Source organism: Jaculus jaculus, chromosome 3, assembly GCF_020740685.1.
Source record: "Jaculus jaculus isolate mJacJac1 chromosome 3, mJacJac1.mat.Y.cur, whole genome shotgun sequence".
Classification (NCBI taxonomy): Eukaryota; Metazoa; Chordata; class Mammalia; order Rodentia; family Dipodidae; genus Jaculus; species Jaculus jaculus.
The window spans coordinates 39,777,291-39,803,061 of NC_059104.1; the positions used below are offsets into that span (position 1 = coordinate 39,777,291).

The window sequence follows — 25,771 nt, forward strand, 5'->3', positions numbered from 1 at the left end:
CTCAGCCCCAACTTTATTTCTTAGTGACCTTGATGCCCAGGCATGTGAAGTCTTCAGTAATAGGTTCTTACCATCTGTTTCTTATAGGAAACCAAGGGCCTTGGCAAAAACCTGTAACATTTTGGAGGCACCAGGGACCTCTTTGTCTGACAATTAATTGGAAGGTATCCCATTTCTTGCACTGAAAATTTCTACTAACAGTCTATGTTTTATGGATGTGCCATTATCCAAAAACGTAGACTTTCATATGTCTTATTCAGAATATCTTGAGTTTTGATTGACCCTTCCCCCTACCACTCTTTTCCTCAATCTCTTCCTCTGGCCTCATTTAGGCCATTCCACTTTCTGTAATCTGTTCTACTTACATATATAATATACCATCCCATTAAGTCCTTCCCTCTCCTCCCTCCCTTATACCCCTTCTCTAGCTTACTGGTCACTGCTACAAATTTTTGGTTCCAGCTCACACACAAGCTTAAACATTGGTAAGTAAGATCGACAAATGAAAGAGAACATGTGACATTTAGCTTTCTGGGCCTAGGGTATCTCACTTAGTATAATCCTTTCAAGATCTATCCATTTCCCTGAAAATTTCATAATTTTGTTTTTCTTTAGCACTGTATAGCACTCCATTGTACCACATATTTATTATCTATTCATCTGTTGAGGGACATCTTGGCTGATTCCATTTCCTAGCTGTTGTGAATAGAGCAGCAATAAACATGATTTTGCAAGTATCTCTAACGTATGAGTTATTAGTATATATGCCTAGGAGTGGTAAAGCTGGATCATATTGTAATTCTAATTTTCAGCTGCCTTAAGAACCTCCACACTGATTTCCACAGTGGCTTCTGGGAACAATGTATGTTCTGCAACATTTGGATGGAATGTTCTGTATATATGTGTTAAGTCCATTTATTCCATGACATCATTTAATCCAGATATCTCTCTATTTAGTTTTTGCTGGAATGACCTGTCAATTGATAAGAGTGGGGTAATTAAGTCACCCACTACAATTGGGTTTGGTGTTATCTGTAACCTTAAGACTAATAGTGTTTGTTTGATGAAATATGGAGACCCCATGTTAGGCAAATATACATTTAGGATTGTAAAGTCCTCTGTTGGAGTGTTACTTTAATCAATATCAAATGAGCTTATTTATCTTTCCTCACTAATGTTGGTTTGAAGTAGATCCTGTCATATATTAGGATTGTAACCCCTGTCTATTTCCTAGGCCCATTTGCTTGGAATACTGTTTTCCATCCTTTCATTCTAAGACAGTATCTATCCTTTTTTTTTTTTTAATGGAACATGTCATAAATTTGTGTGTCATCCATACACAAGGGCCATGCTAATCTTCTCTGTATCATTCTATATTTATTTATTTATTTATTTTAGTATATGTGTTGCCAAAGTGAGCACCAGTGTCTATCTTTTATTGAGAGATGAGTTTCCTGGATGCAACAAACAGCAGGATCCTGTCTTTTAATCCAGTCTGCAGGCCTGTGTCTTTTGGTTAGGGCACTGAGGCCATTGATATTAAGAGTTATTATTGAAAGGCATGTGTTTATTCTTGCCATTCTTTTTGTTTTTGTAGTGATTCATGTTTTTTCCCTTTACTCTCTTACTTTAACTATTATTTGAGTATGGTTTGTTTTTTCCTGTTTCCTCATGTGTGTGCATTGCTTTCTCTTCAGTGTGAAGGAGTCTTTCAAGTTTTTTTTTTCTGTAAAACTGATTCAGTTGTCATAAATTTCTTAGCCTTTTTTGTTGTGGAAAGTCCTTATTTCTCCTTCAATTTGGATAGATAGTTTTGCAGGATAAAGTAATCTTGGTTGACAGTTTTCATCTTTCAGAACTTGGAATACATCATTCCAAGCTCTTCTGGCTTTAAAAGTTATGCTAAATAATCTGCTCCAATCCTAATAGGCTTCCCTTTATAGGTAACTTGCTTTTTCTCTCTAACTGCTTTCAGTATATTTTCTTTGGTTTGTGTGTTTAGTAGTTTAATTATAACATGGTGAGAAGAACATATTTTTGTACAAGAGCTTCCTGTATCTGCATTGGCATTTCTATTCCAATTTGGGGAAATTTTTTTTCTATGGTTTTGTTGAAAATGCCTACTATATCTTTAGATTGAAATTCTTCTCCTTCAGCTGTACCCTGAATTCTTATGTTTGATCTTTTATAATATCCAAAATATCTTGAAATTTCCATTCACACTTTCCTATTAGCTTGTCATTTTCTTTGATGTGCTGTATTAGATCTTCCACCTGTTCTTCTTGTATTAGATCTTCCACCTGGTCTTCTAGTTTAGATATTCTGTCCTCTTCTTCATCCATTCTACAGGTGAGACTTTCCATAGAGTTTTTCATTTCACTTACTGTGAATTTCAGTGCTAGTATATCTCCCTGGTTTTTCTTTGGTATTTCATTTTCCTTACTCATGTCTCCTAATGACCTCCTTTCTTCATTAAGCTGGTTCCCTGTGTTCTCTTGGAATTATTTCAGGAGTTTTCTTCTTTAATTCCTTTGTTTTCTTCTTTGATTTCTTTGACTATAGGTAAAATCATTTTTTCAAAGTCTTTGTCAGGCATTTAATCTAAAACATCTTCATTGGGGTTCATTTCTGATGGATTTATAATTTTTGGTGGGATTTATTGTCTTAAGTCTTTGTGTTTCTTTTATTATAATGTAGTGATTTTTTTGCACCCTGAGTTAATGTGTTCCTTGGGTTTTCTACTAATTATCTGCAGTGCTCTTAGACTTGGGAATACAACTTTATGTACCTTCAGAGTAGGAGTTTAAGGTGTCAAGTGTAGCTCTTGTGCTCCAATCCAACCTCAGAAGTAATCCTAGGTGTTAAGTTTGCCTGCTATTCAAATATTCTTGTGGACTGGATGGAATAATTTTCTGGCAAGATTCTAAAATCCAGCTGAGCATATAAATATGCAACAAAAACCTGCACAGAGATTACAAGTGTGGGGATTGAAACAGATAAACTTATAAATTCAAAGTCCCTAATGGTGTGTATTACCCTATACCATTAATCCTGTCTGCTAGGAGGTTGAGACTTCTGTTCTGAAATGGGTTCTAGGTCAGCTTGTGTCTGGATCAGACCCTGCCCCCAATAATGACAGAAGAGAAAGACAAAGGCCCTATGAATCTCGAAGCATCACAGGCAACAATGGTCATCCCCCAAGTAAAGCTTAATTGAGAATGTTAAAGCCAACCACTAATATGTAGCCTAAAACCTGCCCTGTCATGGAAAGAGATTAGCCCTTCTAGTGCAGGGCTATTTGCCTGCTTTTTTGTCAGTTATCCTTGTTACCTTTTGTGGTGGCTTCCAATCTCACCAGGGCTGAGTGTCCCCATTGATCCCTCCCAGTTATGCTGTGGATCTGGTGTTCTGATAAGCTGTGCTGTATGCCCTACTACAGGGGGATGAATACATTCTCTGGAGGCTCGTGGTTCTGACAGTTTGGAGATGAGAGAGTGCAGGAAGCATGAAGTTATACTAGAACACCTCAGATGGTCCCACCTATATCCCCTTCAGCTGGACTCTGTTGTCTCCTGTTGATGGATGTGGTAAGATGTTTCAGTGCTGGACACTCCTCCTTCACTTCTCGGCACTATGTTGCCTGTGGGGTCATCCAAGTGGTCTATTCTGGGGCGAGAGGAACCAACTGCTCTGTAATTGGATTGGAGTCCTGCTCTATGGGAGGGAATACATCCTTATAATGAAAACCTAATTAAAATCCTATGGCGGGGGAGGCAATGAGCCTTAGGGGTATAAAGCCTGTTCTTATCTGGCTAAATGCATATACTATAAACTGCCTTGTAAGCACTATACTTACTGTTCATATTCATATAGTAAAGCTACTCTCACTTTTGGCTAAAGAAGCTTCTCTTTTATTATGGCAGTGACCATTGGGATGGCCCTAAAGAACATTTTGATTCTTCAGGATCCACATAACCCATATTTATAAGGTGGTGCATACACCTGGAGTTCGTTTGCATTGGCTAGAGGTTCTGGCATGCACATTCTCTCTCTCTCTCTCTCTCTCTCTCTCTCTCTCTCTCTCTCACACACACACACACACACACACACACACACACACACACACATTGCCTCTATCTCTCAGGTAAATAAATAAAATTTAAAAAAAATTAAAAATACATTGTTAAATCAAGATTAGTACATGTATCTTCTAGATATTGCTATGAAAATCAGATTTTATGGTAAACTTTTGAAGCATTCAAAAGCGATTTCTAGGAGACAAAAGAGGTAAAATTTGAGATTACTTCCATAAATAAATAGACTAGCACACTTGTAGTCCATTCTTGTTTTATAAATAATTCCTTTTTCATATATCAAATGACATTTTCCATACATCAATGTCTATATTTATTTACTCATGTATATTCATCTGTAATTCAAAGTTTAGAAAGTATTTATTTATAATTTGCTTGAAAGTATAGGAAAACTTGTCTAGTGGAGATAACAAAAACCAGGAAAATAGTACTGTTCCTACTTATTTTTTACTCTTTCTATTGTTTTTTTCTCTTTATGTATTCATTAAAGTGTAAATGTTTCTAATATCCATAATAAGTTTCAATTTTACTATCTTATTGACAAGTTATTATACACGAACAGAATTTGATCATAATCGCTCTCCTGGACCTTCTTTTGCACCTTTCCCCCTTCCACTGAAGTCCATCTTCTTTTCAATATCCCTCTACTCTTTTGATATAATTTTCTTCACACCCTCTATCTTCCATGTCCAAATGTTGATGGGCTCAATATCATGCATGTCTTATGAAAGGTACAAACAGTCATTATAAGATGATAAACTAATGGTCACCTCATGTTCAGAAGATAATATCCCAAAATACTCCTCCATATCCTCTGGCTCTTAGAGGTTTTCTTTGGTTACTTTTTTTTACCTTTGTTGTAAAAACAAACAAACAAACAAACAACAAAAAACACCTGTCTCATATATATCCTACCAAATTTCAAATTTACAATAGTACAATTTATTTGAGAATAGTTATTTAAACTTAGTATAGTATTTTAGATATTGAGGTTTAAGTATAAAATGTCCCAATACAGTTTATAATTTATAACTTATAATTAAGACTCAAGCTTAACCCCAAAATTTGGGGGGTAAAGCCTTGCTAGAGAAGATAGGCCACAAGGGATGGGACTTGAGGTTTACTGTCCAGTTCTACTAGCTGTTCAGAGCTCCTTCTCCCTCCTTACTGTGTGGAGCTGTGGAGATGTCACCCTTACCTGTCTGTTCTTGCCATGCTTTCTTTTCCATGATGAAATTTCTCCTTGAAAGCATAAACTAAAACAAACCCTTTCTTTACATGAGCTGCTTCTGGCAGGGTGTTTTGTTCCAATTAGGAGAACTGCTACAACAGGCTGTTTTACTCTTGAAGAAATAAATGATGTAGAAGTAACTGGGATAACATAAATTTACTGTACAAGACAAGGGACAAGTTTTATAGTCAGTGTGCTGAGTCACCGATGAACATATCTATTCAGTAATAAATTTCTATAATTCTATTTTTCATCTTTCTGATAAGACTGTGTTACTTTTTGAATGTACTTTTTCATACTATGTTGGAACTCCCCCCCCCACTCTGTCCCTAGAAGAAATCTTTTCTGTGTGTGTGTGTGTGTGTGTGTGTGTTTGTGTATGTGTGTTGGAAATAAAGCCTATTTTCTAATAAAGTTGATAGGAGCCTGGCCTATGAGGTTTTTCCTTTGTCTTTGGCTATGTCAATCTAGACAATTAAGATGAAAAGCACATGCACAAGAGAGTATGAAAATGTGATTAAAGTATGCAGTGTTAGCTTTCGTTATCTTAGTAATATTATAAATTTTATTGGCTCTAGTTGTCAAGAATAGACTGAGTTCGAGGGATTTCTTTTTTTTTTTTTTTCAAAAAGTCAATTCACCTGAAAGCATGGTCGATTTATTTAAGAGACAGAAAGAGCATAATTGACAGTGCCTGTGGCTCTGCTATCTACTTTTGTAAGCTTGCATGATTTTCTAGAAACTTTAGTATATGAGTGGTTGTCTAAAATTCTTGGGGTCAGGTAAAACAGCACCAGAGGTGGAAAAAAACCTCAAAAATGATTGAAAAATTACCTAATCCTTATGGAATTATTATGTCTGGATTTTTGCCAAACTCATTTACATCATTCTTATTTGTTGTACAAGGTCTGTGCTTTCATAATGAAGTGATTTTGTACTGGAGTATTCTAAACATTTGTGAGATATAGGATTTAAAATATATGTTCTGAAAAACACATATGTAAATATTCTATACAGGCAAACATAACATCCCTTGATTCTGTATCTATCATCTATCCACCCCTATCTATTATCTATTTGCTACAATCTATTATCTACCCATGCATCTATCACCCCTTCCATACATTGCTATATTCCCTTAAAACAATATTATTAGAATGTTTCTTTGTTGTCATAAAACTGTATTCAATAAAGAAGAGAAAAGCTGCATCAGTTTCAAGCATGTTTCAACTCTAGTTATCTTTCAGTATAAGTGGTTGAGGTAGTTCTCAGCATTCTTGTGGACATAAAATTACATCTTGGGTTCCTGGAAAGAATATATGAAGCTAAGTAAACTTCTTAAGAAAGGAAGATTTTTTAGCTCTCAGTTCTGTAGAGGTTCAATAGTACACATCTTCCTGGCAGATTCTGAAAGTGGTAACCACTTATTAAGGAAAAGAGAATATGCTTCTGTGCCTTTTCTGGACTTTCTACTTTTTCAAAGCTACCAGAAATTGGAGCTTTTATCATGATAATCTCATTTAAGCTTCATCACCAAATATCTCATTTCTAAACTGCATGCATAGAGGTTAAGTTTCTATCATTTTGCTAACTCACAATGTAGCAAAATCATAGAAAAATATAAAACAAAGTGGTAATCAAGTCTCATTAGGAACACCTTGTACATACTTGAAATCATGTCTACATTACTTAAAATGCCCAATGCAATTAAAATCTAATGCAAATAGTTGTAATACTATGTTGTTTAGGAAATTTCACAAAAAAATTGTTCACTGCAGACACAATTATTTGGATTTTTAAAAATCCACAGTTAGTTGAATGTACAGAGGGAGAAACTGGCCATAAAGAACACTTTCTATGCTCATATCACCTATCTAGATAAATAGGAATCACAAATGCCTATTATGATTAAGGAATTATTTATTTATTCATATTGGAAAATAATAATAATTATAATTAGAATCTCAACCTAATTTTTATGGCCATTCAATTATTCTAGCCTATTACAGCAGTTAATTTCTTGTTTCTCACACAAAATACCTGACCGGAAGTAGCCTGTGGAAGGAAAGGGTTTATTTTAGCTCAGGATTTCATAGGAAAATTTCTGTTATGTTCATAGAGCATGGCAGAAGCACATAGAAGCATCACAACTTCACAACAGCCTTAGGTAAGTACAGAGTACAAAAGCAATGTGCACAGCTGAGCTGTAAGATACCAAGGACCAGTCCATTGACACACCTCCTCCAATAAGACTTCACTTCCTAAGGACTCCTCAAACTTCCCAAACAAAGCCAGGCATGGTGGTGCAAGCCTTCAATCCCAGCTTTCGGGAGGCAGAGTTAGGAGGATCACCGTGAGTTCAAGGCCACCCTGAGACTACATTGTATATTCCAGGTCAGCCTGAGCCAGAGTGAGATACTACCTCAAAAACAAACAAACAAATAAACAAACAAAAAAACCCAAAATACTTCCCAAATAGTGCCACAAATGGGATTAATCTTTCAAAACACATGTGTCTATGGAGACAATTTACATTCAAACTACAATTAATGTGCTTTTATAAACATTTATGATTGCCATTTATTTTCTCTAACCTTCAAATCTAGAAACATTACCATGCATTTCCTAAACCTAAGTTACCACACTGACTGCAGTTGGTGCTAGAAAGTACGATCTTTGCTGCCAGCAGCCTATGTGGCTATTTCAGAACTGATTTTTTTGGAGGAAGGTGGAAAGACTTGAAATCTTGTCCTAAGGGAGACTTTGCAGTGTTGAAGGCAGAGTTTTACCGACCTTTCTAAAGACCTGAATGCAGTAAGCGCAATGGACTGTGTGGTTTGGCTTGTAACTTTTTGGGACTGCACAAGAAACAGTGTGTGCGAAGCTTGGCATGTTCTGCCTACCAAAGTACAGAGAACTTTTGTACGGCTGAGTTGCATACAAATTGATTAGTATGAGCACATGGAGTATACCACAGAAAAAAATGGAAGTTTTAGGCTAGAAACAGAGCCCATTCAACTGAACTTGTTTGAGAGATTACCGTTATTGAGATTGGGCCAGATGGTCTGCATTGGTACAGCAAGAAAAATGCAGACTCTTTTGAAAGAAGGGGTACTGACTACTGATGGAGTATCCTGCTCTTCTAAGTCAATTTTATTCCCTGAGGCCCATTGGAGCCATGTGGGTGTACCCAGTGGACACCCAGGGGAAACAGCAGGACTATGGAACAGCCATCAAGGAGAGCTGCCACCTTGGGATGGAATTTTCATAGCTATGCAATTTGATGTTTGCCCTCCTTATTTTTTTTCTTTTTCTTTTTCTTATAACTCGTATTGGTCCAATCTTTTCTTGTTATACCAAATGCTATCTTATTCAGTGTGAATGTGTATTCTGTGCCATTATATATTTTTGGTATTACAGCTAACAGTTAAGAGAGTGTGGTCAATGGGCATGTTTGAATGGTATTGGGATTGAAAAGATATAGGGACTTTTAAAATTGGATTGAATGCCTTACATTTTATATCATGGATGTTCAACTGTATATGAGGGTCAAGGAAAGAATGTGGTGGTTTGAATTAGATGTCCCTCATAAACTCATGTATTTTGAATGCTAGATTTGCAGCAAGTAGAAATTTTGGAATTGAAGCCTTGCTGAAGAAGGTGTGTGTTGAAGTCAGGTTCACATTGCTGGCAGAAATCATCCAACCAAGAGCAGCTTTTGGGAATAAAGGATTTATTTTGGCTTACAGACTTGAAGGGAAGCTCCACAATGGCAGGGGGAAACCATGGCATGAGCAGAGGATGGACATCATCCCCTGGCCAACATAAAGTGGGCAATAGCAACAGGAGAGTATGCCAAACATTGGCATGGGGAAACTTGGCTATAACACCCATAAGCCCACCCCAACAATATACTACATCCAAGAGGTGTTAATTCCCAAATCTTCATCAGTTGGGAAACTGGCATTCAGAACACTTAAGTTTATGGGGGACACCTGAATTATTGCAGTCAGGTTTGCATTGCTGGTAGAACTCACCCAACCAAGAGCAGCTTGTCGGGGGAAACAAAAGAAGTTTATTTTGGCTTACAAGCTCAAGGGGGCAGCTCCATGATGGCAGGGAAAAACTATGGCATGAGCATTGAGTGGACATCAACCCCTTGCCAACATCAGGTGGACAATAGCAACACAAGAGTATGCCAAACACTGGCATGGGGAAACTGGTTATAACACCCATAAGCCTGCCCCCAGCAATACACAACCCCCAGGAGATGTTAATTCCCAAATCTCCATCATCTGGAAACCTAGAATTCAGAACAACTAAGTTCATATGGGACACCTGAATCAAACCACCACAGCGTGTTGTGTGGGGTGAGCTTGTGGTTGTTATAACCACATTCTCCTTGCCAGCGTTTGGCATACTCTTCTGCTGTGGTTTCCTGTCTGATGTTGGCCAGGAGGTGAAGACCAGCCTCTACTCATCCCCTGCCATCATGGAGCTTCTATAAGCCAAATTAAACTCTTTTTTTTTTCCCATCATCTGCTTTTGGTGGGTGCTTTGTCCCAGCAAGAGAAGTTAAGTGAAACACTTGAATCCTATTCTGTACGTTGATAATCACATTAAGGACATGTATTGATGAAATTGTTAAATTAAGATACACAGGCAGCTAAAGTATCACCATGCTGAAATTCCATGTGAGTACTCCATTAATACAGGACCTTACCAGTGATGCTTTAAAATTATAATCTGTCATCTACATTTTCAAATATTTATGAATTGTATGTGCCTAGTTGGAAATCACTGTCTGTTGTTCTTATTCAGGCCATGTGTGCAAGGATTTGACTTCAAATTCTTCACTAATCTCCTACATTTCAGTCCCACCATCCCTGTTTACCTCTACAAAGTCAACAGAGTGAAGTGAAAATTTCAAATAATACTATCTTTTTGATAATTTGCTGTATTTCTCTGTTACCTTGAAGTACAGAGAAGCTTCTTAAATCTCTTATAAAATCAGGCGTGCTCTAATCCTTCCCTACTACTTTCTTCTCTTCTGAACTCCCTTCCCTCCTTCCCCAGTCTTAATAAACACCTGAGATTTTGCTGTAGTGCCTGATTTTCAAAAATGCATTTATTCACTCATATATTTAATCATCCATTCATTAACTTATTTTTTTAATTTTTTATTTATTTATTTGAGAGATAGAGAGAGGGAGAGAGAATATGTACATGCCAGGGCCTCCTGCGTTTGAAAACAAACTCCAAATGCATATGCTACCTTGTGCATCTGGCTTACATGGGTCCTGGGGAATCAAACCTGGGTCCTTTGGCTTTGGAGGTAAACACCTTAAACAATAAGCAATTCCTTCAGCCACATGAACTTCTTTACATATATATTTTTGTTCTTGCTCATATATATATATATATATATATATATATTTTTTTTTTTTTTTTTTTTTTTTTTTTTTTTTTTTTTGAGAGAGAAAAAGAGAGGGAGGGGGGAATTGGCACACCATGGCCTCAGCCACTGCAATGGAGCTCCAGACGCTTGCACCACCTAGTGGGCATGTATAACCTTGTGCTTGCCTCACTTTTGTGCATCTGGATTCCATAGCATCTGGAGAGTGGAACATAGGCAAGTGCTTTAATCAGTAAGACAGTTCTCTAGCCCATGAACTTCTTTTTGAATGGTCTTTTCCTAACAGAGTGGGCTACCTGACATTGCTACCACCCTTTTGTACCATGGGCAACTTGTATATGTATCTGATATTTTCCATAGGATACTGAACATTTTGCTAATGCCATATGTTAAAATGCTGACATATATGTAACACTTTTTCTGAAATATATATTTACTAATAATTTATGTGTATATAAAATATGCAACTTTTCAAATACATTATTATAACTGTATAATATTCTATTTACATCTTAGGGAAAATATTGTTTTATTTATTAGCTTAGAAATTTTGGACACATTCTGTGTTTCAATTTTCATCTTAAAATCAGTAAAATTTTCCACTGAGAAAGACAGAATTGATATCAATAACACTGATACATGACTTCTCAATCAATTATATTTATTTCATCATAATAGCATATGCCATTGATAGTGCTGTTTTCAAGCTCTAAAGAAACATAGTGAATTGTATATTTTTAGAAAATTCATTACAGAAAATGTTAGCAGGTATTTAGGGCTAGCACATCAGTCTTGGTTGTACTAGCACTGTTGAAATCCTTTGCCAATTCCTCAGAGATCAAGACTCCCCACAAACCCACAAGCCCTTTATTGCAGTAGACCAATCCCGCACATATTGGCTGCTAATGAATGTGCTCATCTGGCTTTGTGTCTGCAAGTATAATCTCGGTTAAGCCACAACAGCAGTTATGGAAACACCAACACGATACCAACCCCTATATGATGGGTATAAGGGGATGAAAATACAGCACGTCCTAAACTCTAAGTCAGGTTAACTGTGAAACGCAATTCATGCCCCAGAGCTTCCTAACTCCTAACTTCCTACCTCATTCTCATAGCTCAGCTTTGGGCTGCTTCTAACCTGCTTCTACTTGTACCCTAGAAGCCCACTTAATAAATCACATGCTCCGGAGTCCTTGGCTCAGAATCTACTTCTATGAATGCAACCTAAAGAAGTTGTTTCTCTTTTATATTTCCCAAAACTGTTAACTTATTTGTTATGTAAACATGAAAGCAATTTATAGAATAGCAGCCTATTTTGTAAATTATGAAAGATAATTTAAGAAAACAGTAAAACAAAACAAAGATGTCAACAATTCAGAGTAATTCTAAAAGTGATTAAAAACACAAATTACATTTTGACCAAAATATGTAGAGTACTGCTATGTTTGTTTTGGGGGGGCAGTCATCTAATGGATTTTTTTATATCATATTGTGAATAATAAATAAATATTATGAAGGAACACCCTGGATTTTTATTGACTTGCAATGTTTTCCTTAGATACTTGGTTATGCATAATTAAGAATTTAAATCTCTGATTTCTGTCTTCATAAGTGATTTTCTTGTTATAAATGATTCAGAGTATATAAAGAGCTCTACATATACTCAGAGGAACTATAGCAATAAATGATGAAAACATAGAGAAAAAATATAAATGAATGGAAAAAATTCTTTGTAAGTAAATTTCATAATATTTAAATATGCCTTTTAACTTTAGCAAATGACTAACTCCATTATCATAATTTATTAACCAAATCTTTTGTTCTATGTAGTAATACACTGTGTTTCCATGCTGTGTGTTTTTTATCCAGTGACCTAATTTGCTTAAAAGGAAACTCTTAAAACTCCCCTGTTGTAATGAATGAAATGTTAATGAGGAACTACAGAGAATTCCCTTCTGCCTCGGCTCCATATTCCCAGGAACATCATCATGAATTTGTTTGCCTGGTTCTGACAATGGTAGTGTGTTCAAGCAGTGCAGAAGCATGGCAATGCTAAATGGTTCTGATAGAAGAGTTAAAGCTGTTCAAGGAGCTGTCATCTGGGATGGACTCTGCGAAGTTATCTTTAGGAGGAAGTATTTGATGGATTTGGCTTTCATCCAGTTTTTTTTTTTTTTTTTTAACATTTGTTATTTGCACTTATAATAGCTAGAATAACTAGAATACTTTTCTGGAAACCTATGGGCAAAAATTATTCAAAAATATGTGTACTCCAAAAATGCATTGTTTTTTGTTCTTGCTCATTTTATGTTAATGTACTTTGTATTAATTTCCTAATCAGACTGTTATAAATTATAATTACAAATGTTTAAATTGATTTTGACTCTGCAATCTAACAAACACTGATATTTATCTTTTGGTGTTTTGATCTATGCTTTACATGCTGAGGACACAACTAGGAATTTCAGTAATAATTTGTGACGAGGAACAACTAAGATGAATTTAGGATGCCTAGTTTTCAAATTACCTGTTGGAAATTTCAGATGTATAGAACACAAAATATCCAGCTAGATGAGGGAAATGTGCAATTAGAAACCAACCTTACTATCTTAAAAAAAATAGTTATTTATGTGCTGGAGAAATGGCTTAGTGGTTAAGGCACTTACTTACCTGCAAAGCCAAAGGACCCATATTCAATCCCCCAGGACCCACATAAGCCAGATGCACAAGGTAGTACATGCATCTGGAGTTTGTTGGCAGTGGATGAAAGCCCTGGTGTACCCATTCTCTCTTCTCTTAAACTAAAACAATAAATTAAAAGTTAAAAAAAATATTATTTTTTTATTTGTAACTATGGTGTGCAGTGTACTCCAATGCCTCTTGACGCACGCACTAATTTTTGTGTCTGTCTTTACTTGGCACTAGGGAATTGGGCCCAGGCTTATTGGATTTGCAAATAAGTGCCTTTAACCACTAAGCCATTTCCCTATCCCAGAAACCTGAATATCTTTATATAAATTATATGTATCATGCTATATCCCACATATTAAATATGCATGAATTACAAAATATTAAAAATAAAATGTTTTAATATAAATGTTAATCCCTCAAGTAATATATATCTGAAAGACAAGCAAATTGATATATTTTCTCTTATGTAAAATATCTGGGTGGCAGAGGCAGGAGGATTGCCCTGAGATCAAGGTCAGTCTGAAACTACATCGTGAATGACAGGTCAACCTGGGCTTGAGTAAGATCTTACCTCAAACTCCCTCTCCCTAAAAACTAATTTACTGTTTATACATTTGAAACTAAAGAGAGAAACTCCACAAAAAAATCAAAATAGCAAGTAAGAAAGAACATATAAACAGCAAGTCAGAGTGTGACTCTATGTATTACTCTGTCTCTTATAATATCCTTGGATTTATTCATATGCTTAAAGAGAATTCTCTTTCATACTTCAGTTTTGGGGCATATGCTTTTAGTTTTAATTGCATAAATTTCTATCAGCTTTCCCCTCTAACAATCAAAAGCTTTCTCTACTCATCTGTATCAAAGGATATGTGCAGTTGCAAAATTTTCACAAGCTTCAAAGAAAGTCTCTTGCTTATATTAACTTTGAATTATATGGAAAATAAGTAGCAAACAGACCTATGTTGTAAGCAACATATTTAGTTCTATGATATATTTGGATAAATAAAGGAAGAATCCCCAAATACATGAAAACAATATTGCTAATTGGTCATTGATGGTTTAACATCACAAGATTTCTAAGTATACAGGAAAATTTAAATTAGAAGATGTTTCTTATACCAATGAAGCAATGTCCCACAGTATGAGAATGTCCACATTGCATTGTTATAGACCTATTATATAGATATTTATCTTTAAATTGATGTTAATTGTTTGGGGGCAGGTATTGGCAAGATAGAGAAATGAATGAATGTAATAGAATTTAGTATATTATTTAAATTACCTTTCAAATCTATCATAACATAGCATTTTACCTTAGTGACATTACAGCAGAATACAACCAATGTTGAAAATTGTAAGTTCACACAATTACAAGTGCTTCTGAGTCCAAGTATTTTACATTGACTCAAAAATACTAAAAGTTACTAAAGGGAGGAGACTTTGACACATTTCATATTGAATTATTTGAAAAGTTGCAAAACTTAACTACCAGTCACTTTAAATCTCCTGCATCTCTAACAATACTGTAGCTCCTAAATTCACTTGATATGTATTTTATGACATTTACATAAATAGAATTTATTGATACAATGTTCATTACAATGACTTGGATGGGAAATACTTTAAATAGAATATATTCAATCTCTGCAGTTATAGAGTACAAATGCACTTCAGTACAACAAAGGAAAGGTGCATCTGTGTGAAGGCATTTGATTTAAGAATTTGTTACAATTTATAGCATAATTGACTGAAATTTTGAGACATAATTGAAAATATTCAACTCAGTGTGATAGTTTGTGGCCTATTAATGTGAAGGATATTGTCTGTTGAAGAAATATAACTTAAATCCAGAAAGTATTCAGAAATATATTTGTGACATCATCTTTTCTTGTGTATGCATGGATGCGCCTATGTTTGTATGCACATACATGCACACATGTGAGCTTAGACATATCCACATATGGCATAGAGAAAAAGTCAGCACCAAAAGAGCCGAAGTCTACCTGACAGAGCAATGACATCTCCACCATGAGATTACATTTAGATAGAAGTCAACGCTCAGTTAAAGTAAACCCAATATAATGGGAAGCAACTGGTGTGATTACTACTAAAACATACAATACAAAACCACAAAATGTAATATGTCTGAGAAAATGTCTATTATTTATCATTGTCAGAATTCAGGACAGTAGAGCAACTACATTACATGTGCTTTTATTTATCTGGAGATTCATAGAATAGTGTCAAGTGCCACTGAAGAATCCATTGTGCTCAAGATGTTATTTATAATTAATTTATAACATGTATTCATATATTTATTATATATAACTATGACATATTCATTTATGATAGTTATTAAATATGTGTAGCTTCATGTGTGACTGGAACAAACTAATGTATTTGATTTCATGGAAAAAAGTGTCTGGGACTGACAATAGTGATAATTCAAATGCTATCTCAGTGGTATTTATCTAGTATTGACTACCAGACTTTCATTATACAAATATCATCTATAAATAATTATTTATTAAAATCATGTTACTGGAAATGTTGAAAATTTTATGATTTCTACTAGAATATCTGATTGCTATTTTTTATTTCTTTTTAGAGAGAGATAGAATTGGCTGTCAGGGCCTCAGCCACTATAACCCAACTCTAGACCATTGTGCTACCTAGGGGGCATGTGTGACCTTGAACTTGCCTCACCTTTCTGCATCTGGTTTACATGGGATCTGGTAGAGTCTAACATGGACAGGCAAATGCCTTAACCAGTAAGCCACCTCTCCAGCCCTGCAATAGGCCTTTGTAAAATACATTTCAAAATTAGTTTTTTTTTTTTCAGAGAATCACTATATCAGAGCACAGATAAAGTGTTATGACTTTAGAATCAGAGATGAGGCTAGACTAAATGTCAAACAATCATGTTAAGGTGATAAATTTCCTGAACTGAGAAGTGCTAATATGTAACAACCAATTTATCATTTTAAATGGCTTAAATCATGTGTATAAAAACAACTTTGTGAGACTTAGGCAGGGCCCTGGGTTAAAGCAAACCTAAGCTGTCTGATGTGAAGGCCCCACCTATGGAGACGTCACAGCAGCCTGAACCACCAGTCATATCTGGGGTACCAGACCAGCAGGGGGAGCTCCTACCCCCATTCTTGGAGGTTGCAGTGAGGGTAGCAGTGAGCCAGGATCCTCCCCCCATTATTGGGGGTTGCAGTGAGCCTGGACCCACAGACAAAATCTTAGACCCCAGAGATCAGCAAGAAGTAATACCACTCCCTCTCCAAGCACAGTATACCTGGACATTCAGATGAGATTTAGGCTTTGCCCATAACCCTATGGCCTTTGGACAGTTGCCTAGGAATCTCCTTATTGGTATCAGCCAGCAACATTTGCAAAGTCTATCCCCCTGTACCATATACTTTCTCTCTACCATTGCCTAAGTGCTGAAATGTATGTCCACATATGCTAATTAGGCATCAACAAGCATCCTTGTACATCCAATCCCATTAGGACCCTCTTCCCACCCTCAACTATTTATAAACCCATTTCCATGACAATAAACCAAGCTGTTCACAGAGACTTCTCCCAAAAAGAAGTCTTTTGCACGCTCACTACGGTTGCCTGGGTACCTTCAGGGGAATAGAGGACAGCCCTGGAAGACCAAGGTACTCACACAATTTTTGAAGTTGAAGACCACTAATAAATGTAAACTATTATTAAAACTCACATGCTCATACAATTTCCAACCTGAATTTCTCTCCTCAAGGTTACACAATTTCTCAGATAGAATTGTGTTTTCATTCATTGATTTTTTTTTCTTAAACTTACAATACTCTTTATAAGAGCTAATGTGTTGGACAGAATTGTGTTCCTCAGTAAGACCACAGCAAAGTTGTAAAGTCTGTACTAATGCAAATCTGGCTAAGAGAATTGCCATCTTTCTTTTTTCCTTGTACTGAATTTATACATGTGGAACAATGATAATGGTATAACTATTTTCCTATATATTTATCATGAAAAATACAATTAAATCTATTTTTAAAATCACAAGACACCCTGTAGTAATTAGTGTCATAAATAAATGTCTTTGATATACTTGGATCTTACTCAAGCTTCTAACCAACTACTTCTTATACAGTTTAGAACTAAAAAATCCAAAAAGTAAGAAGTCAAACATCCCACTCACAAAATGGGGCAAAGAGCTGAACAGGCAGTTCACAGAGGAAGAGACACAAATGGCAAACACACAATTAAGAAAATGTTCATCATCCCTAATCATCAGAGAAATGCAAATTAAAACAACTATGAGATTCCACCTTACCCCAATAAGGATAGCAAACATCAAAAAGTCAAACGAAAATAAATGCTGGTGGGGATGTGGAGAAGTAGGTACACTCATCCACTGTTGGTGGGAATGTAGGATGGTACAACCAACTTGGAAAGCAATATGGAGACTCCTGAAAAAGCTGACTATAGAGATACCAACAGACCCAGTTATTACCTTACTGGGCATCTACTCTAAAACCTTCAAACCACAGTCCAGAGAGATTTGCTCAACCGTGTTTGTAGCGGCTCAATTTGTAACAGCTAAGAGCTGGAATCAATCCAGGTGTCTATCACTAGAAGAATGGATAACTAAGACGTAGTATATCTACACAATGGAATTCTATACAGCAGTAACAAAAAATGACACAAAGAAAATTGAGGAAAAATGGGTGAACCTGGAACAGATCATTCTCAGTGAACTTATCCAATCACATAAAAAAAAAAAAAACACGCCACATAGTCTCACTCATCTACAGCACCTAACTTGAATCTACCCAAGATACCCTACATACCCAGTAAGCATCTCATGGACTAGACACTAGGATGGATGGGGGAGGGGAGGGCATTGAGGGGGTGGGAAACACTAATCTAGACCCAAATGGCAATTGTACCATAAAATTCTACTTCCTAAAAGGCAGACCAAATGGCTGAACATTCACCAGGCCCTTATAGGAATCACCTGAACCACAAAACACTGGAGAGGGTAGGATCAAGTCTAACCTAAATCTTCTACATCTTCCCCCCTCCCCCTCCCTCTTTCCCTTGTCTCTCTAACTCTTATATATGAATTGTCTTTTTCCTCATTTTCTTAGCAGGCACTGTCCTGTAACTCCCAGTACCAGCTTGGGGCTATCATCCACAATGAGCTTTTGATCAGAGAAACCTATATTTAGGTTTTTTTTTTTTGTTTTTTTTTTTAGTGTGTGTGAGAGAGAGAGAAAGAAAGAGAGAGAGAGAGAGAGAGAGAGAGAGAGAGAGAGAGAGAGAAAGTGACATGCCATGGTCTCAGCCACTGCAATCAAATTCCATAGGTTCCACCACGTAGTAGGTATGTGCAACCTTTTGCTTGCCTCATCTTTGTGCATCTGGCTTACATGTGATCTGGAGAGTGGAACATGGGTTCTTAGGCTTTGCTGGCAAGCACCTTAACCACTAAGCCATTTCTCTAGCCCCCTGTATGCCTTCTTAAGCACTATGTCACACATCATTTAAAAGGTGATTTCAGGGATGCATGGCCCTTTCTGACATAACTAAAGGCAAGCTCTCCACTGCATAGCTTTACTTTTGAACTTTCTCTGGAATCAGAGAAAATCGAGCTAGAATGTGATGGCTTCAGAGTGATTACATGTGTGAATACACAAACAAATGTTCCTTATTTATCAAATGGGATAATCTTAAGATATTATTCAATACTGCTTGATTAAATTCTAGAAACACTCTAAGATACTTGCTACTTAGTGTGAACTTTTTGGTAGCTATCCCTTTTCTGTTTCACTGAAATTATTTTCTCTCATCACCTGCTGGAATTATTACTACTCTGATAAATTTCTTGTGCTTGAATCTTAGGTTTTTTTTTTTTTTATTTTAGACTTTTTAATTATTTATTTGAGAGGAGTAACTTAGACATTGACATGCCTCATAGTCCATTAGAAAGAATTACAGATTAAAGAGTAATATAAAAATATGAATAGTTTTAGAAAGACATATTATTTACTTGAGAGGAGAAAGGGAGGCAGATAGAGAAAGAGAAGGTTTCCTAAAAGAACGACAGATTCCTGTTAGAGTACTTGATGACCCACCAAAGGTTAGTGGTAAGACCCTATTGCTGAAGACACCATATTCAGCTGACACATAAAATGGAACAGCATGGCTGGAAGCCAGGAGAGAGTCAGTCCCCAGACAGTCAACGCGTCTAGTGCCAGAAGGTGCTACATAGGCAACTGGATGAAATGACCAATATCAGTCCAAGCAACTCATGGTCTAACCTTCTTTGCAACAAATAACCTGTTGTGATGCCCACACAAGTGCAATAGTGGCACAAGGCCATGGTGGGGAACCAACTGCTCTTGATTCGGCTAACTGATCCCCTCAGTGGTACCAGACCCATAGCTGGTGCTGGGAAACAAGTCAGAATCATATCCAAACATAAGCCCACTCTCCAATATAGGCTACCACCAATCATGGACTACAAGACGGCCTACACCTATTAAATTCTCTATAAAAAAGTAAGGGTTATCTCATATGTCCTGGTGCTAACTTACTCTCCGTTGGAGAATCTGCTTCTCTTTTTCAGATAGATGCACATCCTAAGGAGAGAGCCACCCCATCATACCTCAAAAGGGCCCCCGCTGAAACTAAGAAAGATTGGTGAAAAAAGCAAGGGTGCTGTTTTCCCGATGAACCGGATACCAGCACAAGGGGGAAGGAGACCAACACAGAGAAAAAAAACTCCTACTAAATCAGAGAGCCAGAGCCACAGAGGCCCCCAAAATCTCATCACTGAAGCAAACCAAAAATGAACCCAACATGGCTTAGGAAAATTTTTCAGATGAGGGGGTGGAAAGAATGTTAGAGCCACATCTTGGGTCATGATATGCAGAGACATTTATCATACCAATAACTGTGGGCTAATTCCACAATGCACAACCCATATACCTCAACAATGAAGGGCCAATGTAGAGGGGGTATGTCACAGATGAGCCTAATAAGGGTACCAAACTGTCTGTATTTTTTGAATAAAAAACTAATAAAAATAAAAAAGAGAAAAAAAGAAAGATTAAAAAAAAAATAAAGTAGTAAATGCTGGTAGAAAGTGCATGCCAAGAAGAAAACAAAGTAATTAATTGTGAAGTTTCTTGAAAGTAGATATTAAATAGATAAAACTATATTACACATAATCCTATTATTCCTGTTTTTCAATGTCCTGTGTCACTCCTGGCTTATGCAATGAAAACTTTGGTAGATTTATAAATATTATTTTTTGCATTTGTAGCCATATGTTTCATTTTTATGATAAGAGTCTCTATATTAGAAAATCTGAACTTACTTGTAGAAATACAGAGTGAATACTAATATGATTTTATAAACAAATACATAAACTAGAAATTAAAAATTAAACTAGGAGCTGCAGAGATGGCTTGGTGGTTAAGGAGTTTGCCTGCAAACCCCAAGGATCCTGATTCAACTCTCTAGGAGCCATGTAAGCTGGATGCATAAGGGGTTGCATGCTTTTGGAGTTCTTTTGAAGTGGCTGGAGGATCTGGCATGCCCATTCTCTGTTTCTTTCTCTCTCTCTTTTTCTCTCTCTGCTGCTTTCTCTAAAGTAAATAAATAGATAAATGATATTTTAAAAATTAAATTAGAAATATTTCCTGTATTATTTTGGTAGACTCAAACATATTGACAACTTTGAATATGAAAACATCTAAAAGCTAAAATAAAAGGCTATATTAGCATTTGATTTAATTATATTTTTATTTTATTAATTTATTTGACAGAAAAGAGAGAAAGAGAGAGAATAGGCATGCCAGGGCCTCCAGTCACCACAAACGAACTCCAGATGTACATGCCAGTTTGTGCATCTGGCTTTAGGTGGGTACTGAGTAATAGAACTTGGTTCCTTTGGCTTTCCCAACAAGCTCCTTAACCGCTATGTCATCTCCCCAACCCTAAATATCTTAAATTTATCCAAGGTATGAGAGCATTTTAAATTCCCTGAATGTCCACAATTTCCTTTTCCTACTGACACTGTCATCTCAATCATTTTCTGCTTGTAGTCACCATCTTCATCTCTTATGAAGTCTATGTACTTAGATATTCATATTAAATTACATCTTAGGGTAGTCAAACAAGAATGTACAATGTTATGGGCTGGAGAGATGGCTTAGTGGTTTAGCGCTTGCCTGTGAAGCCTAAGGATCCTGGTTCGAGGCTCGGTTCCCTAGGTCTCACGTTAGCCAGATGCACAAGGGGGCGCACGCATCTGGAGTTCGTTTGCAGAGGCTGGAAGCCCTGGCACGCCCATTCTCTCTTTCTCCCTCTATCTTTCTCTCTGTGTCTGTCGCTCTCAAATAAATAAATAAATAATTAAAAAAAGAATGTACAATGTTATAAAGATGTCTCATGATGAGATAATGAATTTATCTCTCAAAACATAAATGAAATATTATTTATAAAAGAAGTTTTAAAATTATGTATTTATTTGAGAGAGGGTGGGGGAGAGGTTACACCAGGGACACTAGCCACGGGAGTGGGGGAAGATACATGTGCCATCCTGTGCATCTAACTTTACGTAGGTACTGGGAACTTTGTCTTGCAGAGAAAATTTATACATAAATTAAAACTACAAGTATATTTTTCTAAATATTAGTAGTTAAGTGCACATGGTATACTCATGAAAAAATATACTGGCAGTAAAAGTATTAAAACAAAAGTGCTTATCTAGTTTTAGTAGAATTATACAATGAATAACTATAATATAGCTTCGAGATGGAATTTGATAAATACTATTACATATGTCTTTCTAAAACTATTCATATTTTTATATTACTCTCTAATCTGTAATTCTTTCTAATGGACTATGAGGCATGTCAATGTCTAAGTTACTAAAGAGGGAGAAATGAGGAGTGTTTGGATAGCTTCATCATGTTGAGTCTAATTTCAGTGCAGGCCTCACCCTGAAGCTGACCCATGTCTATATAGATGTTCACTAATTAGTATTAACTTATCAAGCAAAGAACTTTCTAGTTTCAATGCATCATAGAGACATGCAGATGCAGCGAAGAAGGATAGTGAAGCACTGAGTATATTCATAGTCTTATGTCATTTTAATTAATAGAGAAATCCATTTAAGAAATGATAATATGCAGGAGAATGTATAAACTATAAAACAATCACCAATTGTTCTGGACATACGAGAAAGCATAAATCTCTTAGTATCATGGACAGGAAACTCAACTATGCTTTCAGTTTGAAATGATTGTAACTTTCTCTGAAAGTAATAAAATTTGTCCTTGGATGAATCTTCCATAAAATGGCTACTAGTTTTTCACTCTTTTCTATATTAATTGTATTTATTTGTGTCTGAGAGCGAGAGACAGACAAATAGGCACACAGAAAATAAGTATGGGCATGCCAGGGTTTCCTGCCACTGCCAGTGAATTCCAGATGCATGTGCCACTTAGGGCATCTGACTTTACATGGGTACTGTGGAATTGAGCTCAGGTTCTTAGGTTTTACAGGCAAGTTCTGTAACTGCTGAAAAATCTCTCCAGCCCTAGTTTGTCACTGTTAATTTAGACTACAGTTCAATGCATAATAGGAAAATCCAAAGGGAATCATTTTTCATGTACTGATCTTGGTTTATTCAATCGAAAAATTGATTAATGAATTATTTCCAGCAAATGAAAAAGAAGCTGTAAATAACAAGTTAAAGAAAAAAAAAAAGTGCATGTAACATTTGCCAGCTGCTGCTCTCATATCCTGTGAACATGAGCCCAGAGCATTCATAGAAGGTTTGTGTGGTGTGATGTTGAAAGTGCTCTGATAAATGAAGTAGAAAGGTGTTTGGGGGATATGCACCCCAAGCAATCAGTCAGTCATGTTTGTGTACACACACACACACACACACACACACACACACACACACACACACTAAGTCCAATTCTGAGAAATTGAGAATTTTGGTAGACTTTTATGAAATTTTCATTTCCTTGATCAAATATCTGTAACAAATAAAATGAAACAGAGCCTGCTAATCTTAGATCCTAATCTCCTACACATATAAAAAAAAATCATTAGAAATTGCTTTATAAGGGCTGGAGAGATGGCTCAGCAGTTAAGATGCTTACCTGCAAAGACTAAAAATCTTGACTCAACTTCCCAGTACCTACGTGAAGTGAGATGCATAGGATGGCACATGTATCTTGAGACTCCCCCACCCCTGGTGGCTAGTGTCCCTGGTGTAACCTGTCCCCCACCCTCTCTCAAATAAATACATAATTTTAAAACTTCTTTTCTAAATAATATTTCATTTATGTTTTGAAAGATAAATTCATTATCTCATCATGAGACATCTTTATAACATTGTACATTCTTGTTTGACTACCCTAAGAGGTAATTTAATATGAATATCTAAGTACATAGACTTCATAAGAGATGAAGATGGTGACTACAAGCAGACAATGACTGAGATGACAGTGTCAGTAGAAAAAGGAAATTGTGGACATTCAGGGAATTTAAAATGCTCTCATACCTTGGATAAATTTAAGATATTTAGGGTTGGGGAGATGACATAGTGGTTAAGGAGCTTGTTGGGAAAGCCAAAGGAACCAGGTTCTATTACCCAGTACCCACGTAAAACCCGATGAACAAGCTGACATGTACCTCTGGAGTTCATTTGTGGTGACTGGAGGCCCTGGCATGCCTATTCTCTCTCTTTCTCTCTTTTTTGTCAAATAAATTAATAAAATTAAATTAAATCAAATGCTAATATAGCCTTTTATTTTAGGTTTTAGATGCTTTCATATTCAAATTTATACAATATGTTTATGCAGTTTGAGTCTACCAAAATAATACAGGAAATATTTCTAATTTAATTTTTAAAATATCATTTATCTATTTATTTATTTTAGAGAAAGTGGCAGAGAGAGAAAGAGAGAGAGAGCGAGAGAGAGAGAGAATGGGCATGCCAGGGCTTCCAGCCACTTCAAGAGAACTCCAAATGCATGTGACCCCTTGTGCATCCAGCTTACGTGGCTCCTGGAGAGTTGAATCAGGATCCTTGTGCTTTGCAGGCAAACTTCTTAACCACCAAGCTATCTCTCCAGCCCCTAACTTAATTTTTAATTTCTAGGTTATGTTTTGTTCATAAAATCATGTTAGTCTTCATTTTGTATTTCTACAATTTCAGATTTTCTAATATAGAGGCTCTAATCATAAAATGAAACATAAGTCTACACATGCAAGAATAACATTTATAAATCTACCAAAGTTTTCATTGCATAAGCCATGAGTAACACTGGCCTTTGGAAAACAGGAATATTAGGATTGCATGGAAAATAGTTTTATCTATTTAATATCTACTTTCAAGAAATTTCACAATTAATGTCCTATTTTATGAGGGACCTGTCAGCACATAGAATCTTAACTATAGAAAGATTCATTTGGGAGCTGAAGAGCTATTATACCCAGTTCAGGCAATATATCTACATCTAGTATCAAATGTATGATTTTATATTTTAAGCTTACTTTACTGTCAAAAATATTAGTGATTCAACTAATTGTTGTTAAACTGAAATTTATTTTCTTAGTTTATCACATTAAAGCTTGACTTTTGATATAAATGCAAATCAAAGATTGTTTACCAATAAGCATTGTCTAATTTGAAGCAGTTTTGTTTTAGTTTGGGTGTCCACTTAAAGAAAAATTGAAATAAGTTGGAATCGGTAGTTTAACCTTGATACTGAGGTACAGTTGAAAGCTGAGGAAAGGAAAACACAGTGAATGACTTCTATTAATATAGCTTTAAAATGAATGAATAATACGTTTCACCCTCTGACATAAGGCGAGGTTCACAGTCAGTTTGGCATAATGGTTTCACTTAATAAACACCTGATTAGCATTGTTTAACAGGTTTGGAGCACGGAGAAACAGTCAAATAGCAACACTCTTTATAGCTAATTCCTCATTAGCTGACTTACAGTGCCAGCATTTGACAGATTGTATACCAGTCTTGACACATGATGACCTCTTGCTTGGACCTGTTCATCACCTTTCAGTCTGTCATAAATGAAGTTAGTAGAAATGTCAGGGTGAAAGTGACATCACCAGAGACTTAGTCTGGTGCCTTGACAGTTATTATTGTCCCAATATTGTTATTATAGCCATGGCTAAAATATGTGTAGCAACAAATAAAATGAAGACTACAAACTATAATGAATAATATATAATTCATGAAAACTCTTAAGTAATATGAAGTACACAACTCTAAGATATGTC

General features: G+C 36.0%; 1 protein-coding gene and 1 pseudogene across 1 annotated transcript in view; one reads left to right on the forward strand and one right to left on the reverse strand.

The window, feature by feature from the left end:
* The window catches only part of LOC101613002 (cytochrome c oxidase assembly factor 8-like), a 58,146-nt gene that overhangs the window by 19,685 nt on the left and 12,690 nt on the right, over nucleotides 1–25,771 (forward strand). The window lies entirely within an intron of this gene.
* Nucleotides 1,304–1,403, reverse strand: LOC123459741 (annotated as a pseudogene).